This window comes from Zalophus californianus, chromosome 8 (genome assembly GCF_009762305.2).
Source record: "Zalophus californianus isolate mZalCal1 chromosome 8, mZalCal1.pri.v2, whole genome shotgun sequence".
NCBI classification, from domain to species: Eukaryota; Metazoa; Chordata; class Mammalia; order Carnivora; family Otariidae; genus Zalophus; species Zalophus californianus.
In genome coordinates, this window is record NC_045602.1 from 40,100,103 (window position 1) to 40,115,533 (window position 15,431).

Here is a 15,431-nt window from a genome sequence, read left to right on the forward strand (position 1 = left end):
CACGGTTGTCCTGTGACTCAGGGAAGGCCAGCCCTACACCACCCACCTTCAGCCCCTTGTCCTTCAGGGGCTAATTGAAATCTGAATTTTTTTTTTTATTTTTTTTTAACAATTTGACCGAAGCCAGGGTTTGGAACTTCCTTAGACAACTTCCCCATGGGCTCACGTGGACTCAGGTGCTGCTGCCCTGCTGGGCCACTGGGAAATATGTGGCTCAAGGCCCAGCACCTGGCAGTGTCCAGCCCATGTCAGGCCTGGTCCCCTTACATTGCTTTTTCCAGGCCTCTCGCCTTTGAATTCCTAGCAGAGAGTAAGTGCTCGAAGTGCATAAAAAGGTGTACTTTTTTCAAAACCATTTTATGGAGTCCACCCAGCTGGTCAGAGTTGATCAGAGACCGTCTTCAAGAACTTTGAGCACTTTGGCAGCTATTTGTTAGAAGTGGCTCCTGGGCTTTGGAGTTACTCCTCCCTTACTTGACCCCCCACACACTCGCTCTTTGGGGAACACACCTCTAGGTGCTTCTGATGTCACAGGTGGATCTCCAGTAAGAGGCTTCATGTCGCCCCTCCAAATGTGTAGAGCTTTGTAGGCACATGCACATCCCTCTTACGTGGCCGTGGTCCTTGCTTTTGAGGCAACCGAGGACAACTACGCATTCTGTATTGTAACCTACATCTTACCGGAACTTTGGGCCACAGAAAATTTCAGTGAGTTGTATGGTTTGGGTTTTTTTTTTTCTTCTTCTTCTTCTTCTTTTTCTCTCCTACAGAGAGCAGATTGTCTCCAGAAACCTGGGCCGGCCTTAGGAAAATGCTTGGGAACTGGATGAATATCTTCTGATGATGTGTGTCATGTTTTTAGGCAAAGCTGAACTGGCATCTTCTAGACAACTTCATGTACCCTAGGTGTCCCCTTCCCTTCCTCATGGCTTCTTTTGTGTTGCACGGGGTTTTTCCTTTCCCAAGAGTGTATCAATAAGGCATTGACGATGCATGTTTTCACAAATTTGGAGGGTGTCATCACTTGTTGGGCCCATTAGTTAAGTTGTCAGACCAGCTTTTTGACTCAACTGCTTGTGTTGAAGGGGGATGAGCTCTTGGCCATCGATGGTCAGTGTGGTTTGCGTGGCAGGCAGAGGCTCAGTTGTAAAAGAAAAAAAGGTGGTCACGCCCCAGTCTCCTCAGGTTATTGAAGATTTCTAAAACCAAGGACCACTTTGTTGTAGCTGTATTCCAACTCCAGTGCTTTGGGACTTGATTATCAAAGGGACTGTTGACTTGGCCTTGTTACTGTCTCAGGAGACCCTTTTAGACCAGCATCGTAGGAAAATTAAGAAATGGCAACTTATTCTCCTCCTTGGCGGGTTTCCGGCATCCAAGTGTGGACTACCTTTTCATCTTTTCTTTGGGACACTTCAGTAAAGTCCACTGAGCCGGAAGAAAAAGACTAGTTCCTGTGAGTTAGCACAATTGCCCTTGGAATCCAGTGAGCTTTTAGTAAGGAACCGTGTGACACCCGGCCTTCCTTCCATTCACACACGGTAACAAAATGCTTCTCTCAAACAAAGGACCCTGTGTTTCCTGCCATGGGACCAATGCCCTCTCCCCAGGCACTGACCCTCCGTGAGGGCATGCCCAGATGACCACACACTTGGCTCTCAGACTGTAGCACAAAGGACAAAGGGAAGCGGGTTCCAGTACACAGAGCACCGGAACACACATCTGTCTCTGTCCTTCCCCACTTCCCAAGGTCATAGTAGACAGCATGGATTTGTGCACTCAAAACATGGTATTTGCATTTACCTACAACAAACACCCAATATAAGACTCAAATAAATTGGGCAGGAGAACTAGTCTAAATGTACGCTCACATTTATGGACTAGAAATTAACGTCCCCCACAAAGGAAATTGCAGTCTTGGTAGTTCAGCTTTCATTATCGAAACGATTCGATTTGACCAATTCCCAATATTAAATTTCAACCCATTGAGCAGAGAAGAAAAGCATCATCTTTAGAGGGCTATGGTGGACCAAAAGTAAATAACATGCTAGGAAATTTGGCTCTTTTTTAAAAGCAGATCTCTCCAGTGAGCTGTGTCAATGAAACATGTAGGAAGGGAGACAAGTTGACAAATTTTCTCTGGGGGAAGAAGTGGGCTGTCAGGTTTTGAGCTGGCGTCAGGCCGCGGACCCAAGACACTGCAGGTGTAGCCATGCCAGCCTTCTGTGGGCCTGGAAATGGAAGGAAGTGAATTGTCAGTGCGGACATCAAAGACACCGAACAAATATTCACCAGATACGCCACAGAAGCAATGCTTGTAACGGATTATATATACACCAGAAATTTGTAATTTCTAGAAGTAATATGTTTTCACTCTCCTGTTACCTGACTTAGTTTTTTGACTTCTTGAAGAAAATTGGTTCCAAGAAAAACTGATATTTAAAATGATGAGTTCATTTAAAATGTTGGTTAGGTCCTTGATAGGAAAGACCATGCTACACTCCCAGGCGGTAGCATGAATGTGACAGGTGATGACAGCATGGCAGTGAGGGCCAGTTGGGGTGAGTAAGGACAGTAATCAAATGCAAAAGTCATTTTGAATGGACTGGTAACATCAAGATACCAGGCTGGCTCATTTGGGGTGGGAAGAAAAATCCCCCAGAGCAATGAGAATTCGAGAGGACCTCTGTAATTAAGGGATGAACTCTCTAGTGACAAGATTTTGTACTTTATTCCATTGGTAGCTCCTATAACAAGGCCTTGCCTATTACAGAACACAGGTAACTAAAGCAGGAAATGAACACAATCACTTTTTCTATATGTCATTGTCTTAGTGACTTAAATGAATCTTAACACGCCAGAAGCTGAACAGGCCTGTTTAGTGGCTATATACATATCCATACATTGTGGAAAACCAACTTATCGCTGTAGCTTCCAAAATAAGTGTGTGCCTTATCTTTTCAAAGACCTGCTGTGTTGTTGGGATTTATCATAGGAAGTATATGGATATCTTCATCTCCGTTTCTTGACACAGAACTCCCCAGACCCTTGGAATTTCCCAAGTGTTGAGAATGATTAAGATGTTTTGTGTTGGGGCGCCTGGGTGGCTCGGTCGTTAAGTGTCTGCCTTCGGCTCAGGTCATGATCCCAGGGTCCTGGGATCGAGCCCCGCATCGGAGTCCCTGCTCCAGTGGGGGGCCTGCTTCTCCCTCTCCCACTGCTTGTGTTCCCTCTCTCGCTGTCTCGCTGTCAAATAAATAAAATCTTTTAAAAAACAAACAAAAAAAGATGTTTTGTGTTATGGTAATGAGATCCCTTTTGGAAAGCACCTGAAGATGGGGTCACCAGAGGACCTAACCAAGTGATTTCAGTCCCACCCCCTGACCTCTGGGGAAGAGAGGGGCTGAAGGTTGGAATCATTCACCAATGGCCAATGACTTAATCAACTGTGCCTATGTAATGAAGCCTCCACAAAACCCCAAAAGGATGGGGTTCACATAGCTTCTGAGCTGACAAACACATGGAAATTGGGGAGAGTAGCTCACTTAGAGAGGACATGGAAGCTCCCAGCCCTGTACCCATACCCTGCCCCATGCATCTCTGCATCTCATCTGGCTCTTCCTGAGTTCTATCCTTTTATAATAAACGAGCCATCTGGTAAGTAAAATGTTTGAGTTCTGTGAAGCACTCTAACGAATGAGTCAACCTGAGGAGGGGCCCTTGGGGATCTCTGATTTATTAGCCGGTCGGTCAGAAGTACAGATAACCACCGGGGCTTGACGATTTGCATCCTGAGTTGGAGGGGTTCACTGGAACCTCCAATCTGTAGCCAGTAAGGCGGAAGCCCAGGTAACAATCTGAGCTTGGGACTGGTGTCACAAGTAGGGAGGGTGCTTGTAGGACTGAACCCTCAAGACCTCTGGGATCCGAGTCTATCTTCCAGTGAATGGTGTCAGACTTGAGTTGAATTCTCGCACACCCTGTGGGTGTCAGAGCATTGCTTGTTGGAGGTGTGGGGAAACCCCCACCCCCGCAACACGCATTGAATTTGGGTGCTTAGAACACAAAAGACCTGCCAAAGTGTATCAAAGTGTGGATATAGGGGTTGGTGTTTCAGACTGTAATAGGGAAGGTCCTGTGGCAAAGGTTCTCTGTTTTGTAGTCAAGGCAGTCATAGTTTATTATATGGAATTTGGAAGCCAAGATGATCTACCTCTGTTGTATGTATGTACATACTTGTCTGCCATTTTTTTCTCTTGCTATACATCATTTACACGATAGACTACTTTTAAAAGACATAATTACAAAAGATCTGATCATTTTGAGTTATGTACTCTTGCTTTTAAAATAATGGTGAACAAAAGGTGTTCTGACGGAGGCTTTGCGCTGGAGTGGTTTGCTCTTCCAGTGTGATGTTTAGTATGAAGAGTGAGTGAGATTCAAAATAAGCACGCACACACGCACGCACACACACCAAGCAAGCAAAATTAGATTCTAGTCTAAACGAAGAGTGCTGTCCTAAAATGGAAGGTTGAGTGGAATGTCACAGCAGTGGCCTTTCCCTCCCCACCTTTTGCCTGTGGCTCATCTACGTCACTTGACCTAAGTTTAAGAACACAGGTGCACTGCAAACCCTGGGGGAGAGCTGAGGAGAGGTCAGAAGGGACAGGCCCCCATCTTCTTGCTGACCTCACCCACTGTCCCCACCCAGCCACCACTAGTGCCTCGGAAGACTGACAGGGAGTGAGGAAATAGCCAGTACACCCCATGGCTTCACAGACGAGCATCTCCTGTGGGGTTCATGCACGCCGACTGGGCACCCTTCATCTGGAAGGGGTAGGAAGTCCCGCTGTCCTGTCCAGTTAGCAGGTCAAATGTCCTGATTCTTACTTTGGACAATATAATCACCATAGTTATTGTTTTAAATACTTACTCCTAGAGACCTATTTTGTGTTTCTTAAAGTGTATATCCCAGGATGTTTGAAGCCACTTTTAGAAGGGGTGACTTCTGACCGCTTCCATCTCAGCCTGCAGCTACATCAAAGTCTCTCCAGAATCTTCCCCGGGCCTCTCTCCATTAAAGAGCCAGTCCTGATTTTCTTCCCACTCCCTTCTTTCTGTCCATCCCCACCCACTGCTTATGTCCTGTATTCAACAATGATTTGGCTTTCCTCCAACTAGAAAGAATCTTCCCTTTTCAGGAAGAGAGCAAAAATTGAGCTGACAATCAAAGAGATTCTGGCCAGGGGCAAGGAGCAAAGACAACCACCTTGTTTCTACTTGTCAGATGTCATAATTTCCTGCAGGAACAAAGGACAGTCCAGTTTTTATTGTCTAGTTTTGAACACTCCTAAAATAAGATTTTAAGTATTATTTAAAATTGAAATATGAAACAGAAGAAAAGCTTATTTCAATAATTTTTTCATTTCTTTAGCCTTTTTGAAGTCTTCACGTAGTGGAGACATGACCTCCTTTCTGTCACAAACTTGTATTCAAGTAGCCATTTGGCAGTCCTGCCTATGCCTTGGAGAAATACAAAACCTCTATTAAGACCCACTGATGCAACTTTGTTACAAGAGAGCAAGGAGAGGGAAATATTTTGAAGAGTTCATCCTATGAACAAACAGCCCAAAGTTGGTGTATCCACAGGAATGGCATGGTGGGGTGCTTGTCCACCATCAGCTTTGTGACATTTTGTCACTGTCTGGCTCCAGGGTCCATTGGTCCCACTCTGGGAGAGCTCAGACCAGGTCAGAACAGAGGCCATGCTGAGACCTACCTGCTCCAGATACACCCCCACATTTTCCAAAACTTGCAACTGAAATAGAATCCAGTGGTTGCTTTATTTTCAAACACACTAAAATATACCAGGTCTTAGAATATGGAAGTGAAACGAACAGTGGATGGCCCTTGTGTCAGGCGTTCAGTTCTGTAGCTCTGGCTGACCATTCTGTCCTGAACACCATTTGCTCAAACGCTGAAACAGTTGCTACTCTGTGCACCATGCCTGACGGACATTCCAGCTGTATCTTAGTACGGAGCAGCAGTGTCCTAAAGATACTGCCCTGTGCCATCAGGCCCCAGCTCCTCGCCCGCTCTGCCACCACGGCCACCTTCATGTCTATAGCCTTCCAAGAGCCATGGCTGGACCCTGATGGACAGGCTGCAAACCAAATGGACCTTGTCCTACAGCTTTGGAGTTCCGTTTAGAGGGGAAACCTTCTTTTTTTTTTTTTTAAAGATATTTATTTATTTAACAGAGAGAGAGAGAGCACAAGTAGGCAGAGCGGCAGACAGAGGGAGAGGGAGGAGCAGGCTCTCCGCTGAGCAGGGAGCCTGATGCGGGGCTCGATCCTGGGACTCCAGGATCATGACCTGAGCCGAAGGCAGCCGCTTAACCGACTGAGCCACCCAGGCGCCCCAAGAGGGGAAAACTTCTTAAAGAAGTAAATGATAAAGGTATGTGTTGAAGCAAAGGGCAAGGGCACCATGGACGGGATGAGAGGATGTCAGGGAAGTCAACCTGAGGCCAAAGCCATGATGAGCAGAATGAGAGGAAGGGCGGGGAAGAGAGTTCCTGGCAGAGGGAAAGGATTTGCCAAGATATGGAAGGGACCCAACACAACTTTGTCAGACAGCTTCCAGAGGCCAGACTAAGACGAACGTCAAGGTAAACGAGCATTTTGGAGCCACCAAGTGTGTTAATGGGAGTGACTTGATCCAACTGACATTGAGAAACATCCCTGTGGCCGCAGGGGAAAGAGGATGAGGGGTGTGGGGGGTGGGGTACCGGAAACAGAAAGGATGGGAAAACCAGGGGAAGTGACTTCACCATGAGCAAGACTGAAAAGTGGGTGGTGCTGGAGCTCTGCACCTGGTGAGCCTCATGACCCAGGATTCTGCCAGCCACTTTTCTAGATCTGTTTCTGGGGTGTGACTGGAGAGAGCCTGGGATAGGAACCAGGAGGCTGGGAGGTAAGCCTACCTTTGCTACAACACCCGCATATGCCTTGGGGCAAGTCACAGCCCCTCTCTGGGCTTCTCATCTGTTAAACAGGGCATTGGCGGGCCCCCAGAACACATTAATTTCTCTTTAATGAAAAGAAAACTGCCACTGGAAAGGTGTGGCATTAGAGTGGACCACAGCGCCACCTAGTGTCCATGAGGTGTGTGCACAGCTCTCGACGCGGAGCTTCCAGACGGCCCCCGGGGACAAAGGGTGGAGCCCAGTACTCAGAAGTCTGGCCTGCCGGCTCCCCTGCCCCGTTGGCTGTCGGGGCGCTACCCCTCTTCCTGCTCTCTCTCACCACTTCTCGGGCTCCCCCACCTCCTCCCATGCTTTTGCCCTCCATCCTCTTTCCTCTCCCTTTCTCACTGATCTCTTCCTGCAAGATCATCCATTCCCATAGATCTGATGCTACCTCTTTTTATTCCATTCCCAGGTCTGCAGGGGGACCTCCCTACCAAGCCTCCAGTATGTCCTCCTTCTTCAGGATGTTACCTCCTCCCTGGCTACCAGGCTATCCTGGACCTCAGACTCGAGGGCTGAAAATGTTGTCCTGACACTGAAGCTCTTCTTCCACTGACCAGCTTACTGACAGGCAGGACCTCACAGGTGCCATGACTCAGTCCTGTCCAGCTGTTGGCAGGCCAGGTGGATTGTCCCTCTGCGGTGTCTCTTACAACCAACTTTGTCACTTGTTAAATGGATGGTTTAGAAGAGTGAGGTTCTGGGAGGCAATGGAGCTCCTACAGACCCTGCAGAGCCCACATTGCCTTGACACATTCCTGATCTGCGGATCTCTGCCTACCTACAGCCCCTGACTCCTTCGCCTGCCATCAGTAAAAAACCCAACTTGGGTTTTTTCTTTATGGTACAAATAACACATGTCCACTGGAGATCCATTTTAACATACATACTCACAGAAAGACAAAAATTTAAAAATTAAAATCAACCACGTTCCCATCCAGAGGTATGCCCCGTTAAGAGTTTAAGATATGTTCTCCAGGGTAATTTTTTCTATGCATGTGCATACATAAATGATTATAGGTAGATTAGATTTTACAGATGGAATCATATAAGCCATACTTCTCTGTAATAATCTTCCCCACCTTTAATAATGTTAATTCATATGGATCTACCTCATCCTTTTTATAGCTATGTTTGAATACACCATAATTTATTAAACCACCCTCTCCAGGAAGGACAATTAAGTTGTTTTAATTTTAATATTATAAATAATATATATTTGAATTCTTGTTAGGTAATTTCCTTGGGTAAGTTCCTTGTAATAGGATCACTAAGTCAAAGGGACACATGTTTTAAAAAAAATCCTGGTGTGTACTGTCAAACTGCTCTCCAAAAGAGTCACCCTAATTTATACTCCCCTCAACCATGTGGGAAAGTGTCTGTCTACACATGGCCTTGATAATCCTGAGTATTGTTCTCTTTTTTGACAATATGATTAAAAAAACAATGTGTTACTTTGAATTGAATATCTTTGACTGCTAGAGAGGCTCAATATTTTTCTAATTGGCTATTTGTATTTTTTCTAAAGTAAATTGCCTGTTGCTCTTTGCACATTTTTCTGTGGGGCATGTTCATTTTTTTCTAATAATTTCACAAGAATTCTTTATATGTTTAAAAAAAGTTTGGTTCTACTTCCAAGCTGAAAGCATGGGGAGCTGCACAGAGCCCCTCCCCAGTGACACAAGCAAAGCAGCTAAAATTGTTTTTAAAAAGTTTAAGTGTCTGGAAATTATCCTAAGAACATATAGCAAATGAAGAAAGATTTTTTTCAAGAAAATCTGCTAACACTCGGTAAAAACAGCGAGTATTTGAGCCACCACCCTCTCCCTCCTTCCCCACCCCTAACCGTCTCCACCTGATGGAAGCTCCATTTCAGCTGGTGTGGCCAAGAAGACAGGCTTCTTCTCCCCTCAGCAGCTGATTAAGAGCTATTTTATCTCACCAGTAGGGACAGGCTATCAGCATTTCTCGTCCCCTTCAACTTTAAATTAAAGAAGCGAGTGTAGCCAAGAGGTTGGGGCTTCCTTTCTTCTACCCAGCCCCTAGCCATAGGATGGAGCCTGGACCCTAGGCGTGACAGGCCAAGGATACCGGGGCCGCAATCGTCCTCATCCCAGCTCACCCATTCTGTGATGAGGTTTCATGGCAGGCTGACAGAATTGAGGGGAGAAATTGACAATTCAATAATAATAGACTTCAAGACCCCGCTTTCAATCTTGGATAGAACAACTGGGCAGAAGATAGACAACTAGATTTCCATACGCAGAAGACTGAAGTTGGAGCCTTACCTCACACTATACACAAAACTCACTCAAAACGGATCAATGGACTAAACATAAGAGCTAAAACAATAAAACTTGTAGGAGAAAACACGAGGGTAAGTCTTTTTGACCTTGGATTTGGCATTGGCTTCTTAGATAAGACATCAAGAGCATGAGCAACAAAAGAAAAAAAAAAAGGATAAACTGGATATAATCATAAACTAACTTGTGTTTCAAAGAACACTGTCAAGAAAGTGAGAAGACAACCCACAGGATAGGAGAACATTTTTACAAATATATATTCAATAATGGACTTATATCTAGAATATGTAAAGAATGATTACAACTTGGTCACAAAAAGACAAATAGCCCAATTTTAAAAAGGGCAAAGGATCTGAATAGACATTTCTCCATAGAGGATATACAAATGGCCAATAAGCATACAAAGAGATGCTCAATAGCATTAGCCATCAGAAAAATGCAAATCAAAACCATGATGAGATGCCTCTTCACGCCACTAGGATGACTGTAATAATAAAAATAATAAAATTTAAAATTATTATTATTACAAAGATAATAATGAGTATTGGCAAGGATGCAGATAAATTGGAGCCCTCATACATGGCTGGTGTAAATATTAAATGGTGCAGCCGCTTTGGAAAACAGTCTGGCAGTTCCTCAGATTGTTACACAGAGAGTTATCATATGACCCAGCAATTTCATTCCACATGCATACCCAAGAGAAATGAAAATATGGGTCCACACAAAACTCGCATGTGGACGTTCACAGCAGCATTATTCATATTAGCCACGACATGGAAACAACCCAGATTCTAGCAACTAACAAATAGATGAATAACACGCGGCATATCCATATGTTGGAATATTATTTAGCCACAAAAAAGAATGAGGTCTGAGGTAGAGATGCAACATGGATAGACCTTGAAAACATACTAAGAGAAGCCAGTCTAAAAGGACCATATATTATACGACTCAGTTTATATGAAATGGGTAGAATAGGCAAATCTATAGAGACAAAATTAGATTAATGGTGGCCTAGAATTGGGATGATGGGGGGCGGGGAGCTACAGAAATCTCTGTTACCCAGCCACCAAATCCAGCAACAGACCTGGTTGGACCCTGAAGCCTGGCTCAGCTGCCTCATCAGATCCTCATAGCTACAGAATGTCCTTCTCATGTCCCGGAGCATAGTCACTCACACACACACACACACACACACACACACACACACACACACACAAGCCTGGCTCAGCTGCCTCATCAGATCCTCATAGCTACAGAATGTCCTTCTCATGTCCCGGAGCATAGTCACTCACACACACACACACACACACACACACACACACACACACACTGAGAATGAGAAAGAGAGAGGGAGAGAGGTTTGCCAAGGACAGCCACGCACAGGGAGGCTGACCTGGCCTGCTTGAACTGGGGTCACCATCAGAAGGAGATTTGCCTTAAGTCAGTGGAATTTAGGGTCCAGGGCCCTCACTTGTACTGGCTTTTTCCAATTCCACTGTACTTTGTATGGTTTCTATTTTTTAACATTTGTTAATGTGTGTTTTATTGCCCAGACTGTGATCTCCCTTGGGGTCTTAGTCTGCTCGGGCTGCTATAACAGAATACCATAGACTGAGTGACTTCAACAACAGAAATCTATTTTCTCACATTTCTGGAGACTGGAAGTCCAAGACCAGCAGGGTAGGTGTCTGGTGTGGGCTCTCCCCTTGGCCTCCCAAGGTCTTCCTTCTTGCTGTGTGCTCGCATGACGTCTCTTCTCATAAGGACACTAATTGTATCAGATCAGGGCCTCATCATTATTATCATCAACCTTAATTACTTCCTTAGAGGCCCCATCTCCAGATTTAGCCACACTGGGAATTAGGGCTTCCCTATATGAATTTCAGGGAGGGGACACAAACCGTTGGTGAATGTTCGGTGTGAGCTTGAGTAGAATGTGCATTCTGCTCATGTTGGATGAAATATCCTCTTAAGTGTCAAAGATCCAGACAATGGACAGTGCTGTTCAGTTCAACTATCTAGTTACTGATTTTCTGCCTCCTTGACCTGTCAGTTTGTTCAGCTTTTTTCGTGATAGGATGGGAATGAAAATTTCCAGGCTCTTTACATGTTGGAGCGGAAACAGGGGTTCCCCAGATTTACTTTTTTGAGCCAGAAGGAGTTAAATAGGTGTGAAAGTGTAGACAGCCCCTTCCCAGTTACCCCTGGGAACGTATGTAGATGAAATGTCTTCATCTGTGTATGATGGAGAGGAAAGAGATTGCCCTTTGAGTATGGAAACTAAAGATGGGCTAGAAATAGGAACAGAGAAGAAGGAAGAAGTTTCTGAGGGGACCCTGGGTCAGTGGCCCCAGTACCAGGGACAGAAAACAGCCTTGGTGTTCACACACGACCTTCTGAAAGAGGGTTTACAAACTCGGACAGATCCTGGGGCATAAGAATGAGAGGGCTCTGGGCACCTTATTTTCAGTGTGCAGGTTGGATGCTGTGATATAGTGATTTATAGAAAATATATATTTGGTCATTCAGATGCCAGATGCAGGGTTCAGAGAGCTTCTGGGTTGGTGAACAGGTGGAGACTGGCACTGTTAGCTGTCCTGGAAGGGCATGGAAGCTCTGCACCCTTTATCCATACCTTGCCTTCTGCATCTCTTCATCTGGCTGTTGATTTGTATGCTCTATCACATCCTTTAATAAACTGGCCAATGTGTTGCCCCGTGTTCTGTGAGCCACTCTAGCCCCCAAATTAAGAGAACCTGGTGAGGAGGTTTTTGGGACCTCCAGTCTGTGGCAGTTTGGTCAAAAGCACTGGTAACAGCTGGGGCCTGTGTCCGGCATCTGAAGTGGAGGGTGGAGGGCAGTCTTGTGGGACTGAGCCCTTAACCGGTGGAATCGGATGCAGTCTCCGGAGAGAAGGTGTTGGAATTGAGTTGTGTTCTTGGTGTCTGAGAATTGCCTCGTGTCATGTGGGAGGAACCCCTCCACCCACCCAGTGTTGAAATTGGGTCCGAACCTAAAAGAAATGCCAACCAGTCAGAATTTCCAGGCATTTTGGTGGTTTATAAGATCAGGCAGATGGAATAGTACTGAAACTGTGCCTATCAGCCATTAAAATCTCTACCGAGTACTGGGCTAGGCACTTCACAAACATTATCCCTAATGCTCATGGTAAATCGATAAAGGATGCAACCATTACTCATACAAATAAGGACGTGCTCCCTCTGTCCGCAAAATATTAGACACCAAGTCCCACTAGCCACAGCCTCCTTCTCTGGGCAAGGTCAATTCCTCTTCTAATTCAGTCACCCATCCCACCTGAACGTTGTTACCTGGAAACCATATTGTAATGTGAAACACCACCAGCACTTCTTATATAAAACATTAGGGGAAAGACAAGAGGGAAAATGTCGAATGTATATGAGGAAGAAAATATGCAAGCTCCCATACTTCATGCCCGGAACTGGTCACGAGGCCTTGACTGGTATCAGAATGTGTGTGTTGGAGGACACGAATATCTACAAATGGTACTTTGGGGTTCAAATCCGAGCATTCAGAAGTCCCTTCCCCATTTCTGGTGAGCACTGAAGTGGCTGGGCAGGGGCAGGTGCTGACAAGACAACATTCACTGGTATCAGTTAGGGAGAGCAAGCCCGTTCTCCAGGGAGCTCAGTGCAAATCCTAGAAACCCGGGCCCGAGAGATCATCCAACACTGTGGCTAATCATGTAGTCTCTGGACTCAAAGAGCCAACTCACGTCCATCTTGTACTACTTCCTAAATGCGTGGCCTTGAGCAAATTCCTGCCCTCCCAGAGTCTCCCATCTGGAATGGAAGATTAAATGAGAAAATCAGTGTAAAGCACTCCATAAACGTTAGCTATTAGTATGAATAGCTGTCACAGTGAATTATTTTTTTTATGTTGGAGGGCAGTCCAGAAAAGACTACTTACAGTTACTTAGGTTTTAAATTAATGTTCCTTTCGTTAAAATAGAAATAACCTAGTTATCCTTAAGCTGTTATGTTCAGTTTATAAATCTTGTTATTCTGTTTATAAAAATGGCAAGATAAGAACAGTGACCTTCAATTTTTTTTTGATTAATGATCTATTAACTCAACTTGAAGACCCTAAGCTCCCTTTAGAGATCATCTGTAAACTTAATTAAATTCCTCTAAACACTCTGAACTGCATTTATAAATTTAATATATTACATTTCCTTCGTAAGCACTGCAGTTGCCTAACAAAGCAAACTAACGACTCTAACAAGCAAGTAATAAAGTCTTATATGCCTAAGAAATAAAGTGTATTAACATAGTGAAAGAAAAGAAAGAAAAATTAAAATGTATTAACATAGTGAAACACCAGTTTTCTTTAAAATCCTGTTAGTATTCACAAAAAATAAAGTCAAGTTTTCATTCCCCTTCCAACTTAAAATCACAGGCCTATATTTATCACACATCTAAACCTGGAAGCATCAGGCTAATACGTCAGTCTTTATATGCAAGATTCTCATAACTATTACAATATTTTAAAGAAACAACTATGCACGGGTTACTCCTAAACTTAACGTGACAGTTTGGTTGTAAAAATTTCATTTGCTTCCGCATCCCCATATTTATTCCTTTCAGACAGCGCTGGCTTTGCAACCCATGTTCTCTAGACGTTCAGGCCCTCACCCACTTTCCCATAACCTCTTTTTTCATTTTTATTGTTTTCATTGAGGAGTCCGCATGCACCATTCCCCGTGCTCAACTCCCCCACACACACTTCTCCGACTGGATTCAACCAACCAACTCACTGTTCCAGTCATGTCCTGTTGGCTTCAGCTGCAGCATGAAGGTCACTCCAAGGACATAGCTTTTTCCCATAGGCGTATGTTACTACCCAGCTGATTTTAGTGAAGAAGGCACTTGTCTTGAGATAATCATTTGCTCTTTGCTCTTGATAGATTTTTCCTCTCCCCTATTCAACCTGCCTTTCCCACTTTTATTTTCAGGATCTTGAGCAATTTAAGGGGATTGGGTGGGAGTTGGGGAGAGGAGAAAGAGGTGGTTTGGGAGAATCCCGTGGCCAGGATATGAGCCCCCACCCCCACCCCATGGAGGGAACAGGACGTCAGGTGGCAGGGCTGGCTGTGTAGGGCAGCAGGGGGCGGAGTGAGCACGGGCCCGAGCTCCAGGACTGCCAACCTTGGCAGGGAAGCGACAGAGCCTCCCTGAGGCTTCCACATGAAGCTTTCCACAGCGGTCCTGACACACAGATTTTAAACCTCCCCACCCTACTCCTATTTCTAGCATCATGTCAGGCTCCAGCTTCTTGCCCAGGCCTGGGGAGGAGGGGCCCCACTTCCATTTCCAAAAGCAAGGAAGAATGCATTTTTCTGTAGTCCTGGCAGAGGTGGAGTCAGATCTAATTTGGTTTTAATGAAACAAATAATAAATAATTTGATTTTAATGAAATAATAATGAATAAAGAGTGGTCTTTCCAGCATGCCCGAGTTCTGTTACATTCACACAAGATGAGTCTCGCAGGAGTAGGAGGAAGAGCGCTGACGGATGGGTCTGGCTCAGCCATTCAATAGCTGTGGACTCCTGAGCTCCACTGCTCCACTTCTCCAACCCTTAGTTTCCTCATTTGTAGAATGGGAATGAGCTTCCCACCTACCAGGCTTTCTCCCAGGCCTCCCACCTGCGGGGCTGCGGAGGCGCCGCTCACGCGGGCATTACGTCCCCCTGGCGCTGGCCCCGAGACGCCGGTGGCAGCCCAGCATGGCCAGCAGAGGGCAGTGTCGCGCCACGCAGACCGTGCTCCGCCGGCTCTCAGGGCTGTATGAGCAGGATGTGGCGTCCGGCATCCATCCCCCTCTCAGAGGAGCGGTGCAGACGCCCGGACCCTCGGGCCTCACCAGCCTGTAGGCAGAAGGTGATAGGCACCCAGGTTCTCCCACCTGCAGATCCTCAGCCCCTGAGCACTGTGCCCTGTTTGGAAGCCCTTGGGGTGGCTCATGTGTGGTCACAAGCCAGTCTGCACTCACAGGGCACCACTGCAGCTCTGCCAGGCCTCTGCGGGGGTCCCCACATGGCACCCGTGGCACCCCC

General features: G+C 45.7%; 1 long non-coding RNA gene across 1 annotated transcript; it reads right to left on the reverse strand.

Annotated features, from left to right (window-relative positions):
* Positions 1-736: 736 nt before the first annotated feature.
* LOC113937950 lies at positions 737-14,394 on the reverse strand. Its single transcript, XR_003524768.2, has 2 exons — positions 14,132-14,394; positions 737-2,231 (listed from the first exon to the last, which is right to left on the reverse strand). It is a non-coding gene; the product is annotated as an uncharacterized LOC113937950 (long non-coding RNA).
* Positions 14,395-15,431: the final 1,037 nt, after the last annotated feature.